The sequence below is a fragment of the Salvia splendens genome, chromosome 3 (genome assembly GCF_004379255.2).
Source record: "Salvia splendens isolate huo1 chromosome 3, SspV2, whole genome shotgun sequence".
NCBI classification, from domain to species: domain Eukaryota; kingdom Viridiplantae; phylum Streptophyta; class Magnoliopsida; order Lamiales; family Lamiaceae; genus Salvia; species Salvia splendens.
The window spans coordinates 25738157-25741378 of NC_056034.1; the positions used below are offsets into that span (position 1 = coordinate 25738157).

The 3222-nt window shown below is 33.6% G+C and overlaps 1 long non-coding RNA gene across 1 annotated transcript; it reads left to right on the top strand.

The window, feature by feature from the left end:
• The first annotated feature begins 1987 nt into the window (after positions 1–1987).
• Positions 1988–2988, top strand: LOC121796457. The gene is made up of 3 exons (XR_006049770.1): positions 1988–2022; positions 2098–2190; positions 2971–2988. It is a non-coding gene; the product is annotated as an uncharacterized LOC121796457 (long non-coding RNA).
• The last annotated feature ends 234 nt before the right edge of the window (positions 2989–3222 follow it).

Genomic DNA, 3222 nt, shown 5'->3' on the forward strand with positions numbered 1-3222 from the left:
TGGACAATATTTACATGTTGAACTTGAATACATCCCTATATATATATATATATATATATATATATATGTGTGTGTGTGTGTGTGTGTGTGTGTGTGTATGGGTGCGTTAGGGTGATACCACTCTTAAAGTGACAACGTAACAACAAGTAACATGCAATCTGCAATACATATGCAAGCAATATGTGATACACAGGCAAGCAATTCGGCATATGGTTCCAAGCAATATGAGATACGAAATCAGAAAACTATGGTGACACCATAGTTAAAATGACCATCTAGGCAAGCAATTTGCGATACATAGGCAAGCATTCTTCGATACATAAGCAAGCAACTCGTCATATGGTTTCAAGCAATATGCGATACGAAGCCAAAGATAATCAAGCAATCTATGATACATACGCAAGCAAGTCTGCCACGTGGCATGCTGAGGTTGAATCTGCTCCTAAATATAACGGCGGTCCTTGGTGGTATAGTGTCATCTTAAATAGTGTTGTAATTTTATGATGAAAAACCTTCTTAAAGTGACAACGTACCACCAATATCATGTTGCCACGTGGCACGTTATCCAACAATATTAGAGGTTAACAATATTCATTTAGTATGCGTTTCATTCATTTAGTATGTTGTAATATTCATTCAACAATATTACAGATTGCATGATAGTAATAGGTGGATTGCAGTGTAGATTGTTGAGCATTAGGGTGCCACCATAGTTAGAGTGACAACGTACCACCAACCTCGTGATGCCATGTGGCACGCTATCCAACAATATTAAGGGTGTATCCAGCAATGTCATAGTAAGCGTTTTAGATGGATTTCTACAGATTGCATGATAGTATTACGTGGATTGCACTGTAGAGTGTTGAGTATTGCATTATTGTCTATAATGCAAAATAACGGTACAAAAAAGCAATCTATCTATATATATACTGCAACTGAAACATTTTATGCATATACTGCAATACTCAACAATCTACATTGCAATCCACCTATTACTGTCATGCAATCTGTAAACGCATACTAAATGAATATTGTTGGATACACCTCTAATATTGGTGGATAACGTGCCATGTGGCAGCACAAGATTGGTGGTACGTTGTCACTTTAAGAAGAGTTGTCATCTTAACATAATCCTGTATATATGTTAAGATCGTTGGATATATATATATATATATAGGGATGTATTCATTTCCTTTTTGCATATTTTCTCCTTTTTCCTTATTGATCTCAGCCCCACGATTTTGTCATCCGACGGTTAGATTAGTGCCACGTGTCTTTTAATAATGCAGATTTTCCGTTGAATAATGCACACCGACTAATAATGCACCATTATAGTGTAATAATGCAGATTTTCAGTTGAATAATGCACATCGACTAATAATGCACCATTAGAGTGTAATAATGCATATCATCTGGACCGTTGATGAATGAGATCTAACGGCCCATATTAAGAAGAATAAAGAATCTAAGGGATGAATAGGAGAATAACGCTCCCATATATATATATATATATATATATAGGGTCCCCTTATATGCACAACACCTTATTAGTGTAGAACTAGAGACTAAATATTGAACATAGATTCAAAAATTGATGGATTAGATGAGAATAACTATATTTCATTTCTGTCATTCATGCAATAAATTAATTACTTCAGCCAAGGGATAATTTGGTCTTTCTGCAGCTTAGGTCAAATTGTGAAAATGGAAAGACGAAAAAAGAGGACTAATTTTCACCAAATTCACTTTCCTTCTTTCAATTTTCACAGCCCCCACTTTCTTCTCTCTCTCAATGATTCAGGGAGCGGCGAATTCAATCGTCTTCACCATCCGATTCAACAAGTTCTTCTTCCCTCCAAGTCTCGCTATCATCAAGTTCTAACCATGGTTCACATAAGGAAGACGAAAACCAAAGGTATTTGTTTATTTCTACACTTTTAGTCATTCCTCGAAAGCATACAATATAATTTTAAATCTTTATGATTGTAGATTAGTGGCATTTCCGTTCGAACACAACATCTGGTATCAGTAAGATCTACCTTAACTCTAATTAGTTCTACTTTAGAAGGTTTTAATTCAATTGATTTGTCGAATCAGTGCTTCAACAGGTGAATGATAACCCTTAAAATAGGCGTACTGCGAAAAGAAAACGGAAAATAAACTCTGAGGCGACTGAACCCCAAAATCCCGGTGAGCTAACCCTAGCTGACGGTATAATTCTGTGTTCTTTTTTTTGTGATTTAAGATGGTTAAAATTTCATTTTATAAAAAATTGTACTGTTTAAGTTCTCAATTTTCGATTATCTGAGTGTTCTGCAACTTTTTTGCTTCGAAACTATGAGTTGGTAAATATGTTTCATCCTAAGTTTGTAATGTGAATTGATTCCTGCATAATATGAAGGGATTCCTAGATAGTATGAATTAATTTTTCCGTTTGACGAGTTCGTAATGTGAATTGATTGTTGTATAACATGAAGGGATTTCTAGACAATATGAATTAATTTATCCGTTTGATGAAGTTTTGTCAATAGGATTTCTCCAAAAAATTTAATAGGTGTGTTTCATTAATTGTTAATTTGGTAAATTTGAGTTGGTAAATTTGCTTTAGATTAAGTTTTTAATGTTAATTGATTGTTGTATAACATGATTGAATGTAACGTGAATTGTTTGTTGTATAGCATGAAGGGATTCCTTGACAATATGAATTAATTTTTTTCATTTGATGACTTTGAAATGTGAATTGATTGTTGTAAAACATGAAGGGATTTCTGGACAATATGAATTAATTTTTCTGTTTGATGAAGTTCTTTAAATAGGATTCCTCCAAAAATTTCACAGGTTTGATTCATTAAATGTTATTTTGCATATACTTTTTGGGTCGTTATAAGATGAACAAAGTTATATATTTAATTCATGTAATTCGGTTTGCTTTTACTGAACATTGTGTTTTTTACCATGATTGTGATTAAGGGAAGGAGTACTGCAGAGATTGAGAGCCAAATATTGTTCAACCTTGATGACTGCAGTAAACAGTCATGAATACCTCAACAACAAGCGCATCCAAGATATTACGAAGAGGCATGCATATACAATGATATTGATGTTGCAAAATATTGCATATTACCTAAAGAAGAGGTAATGTAATTGTTGGTTAATGTTTAGAGTTTAGATAGAACCATACTCTTGAAATTTATGCTATCGATTTGAATTATATTCAGAATT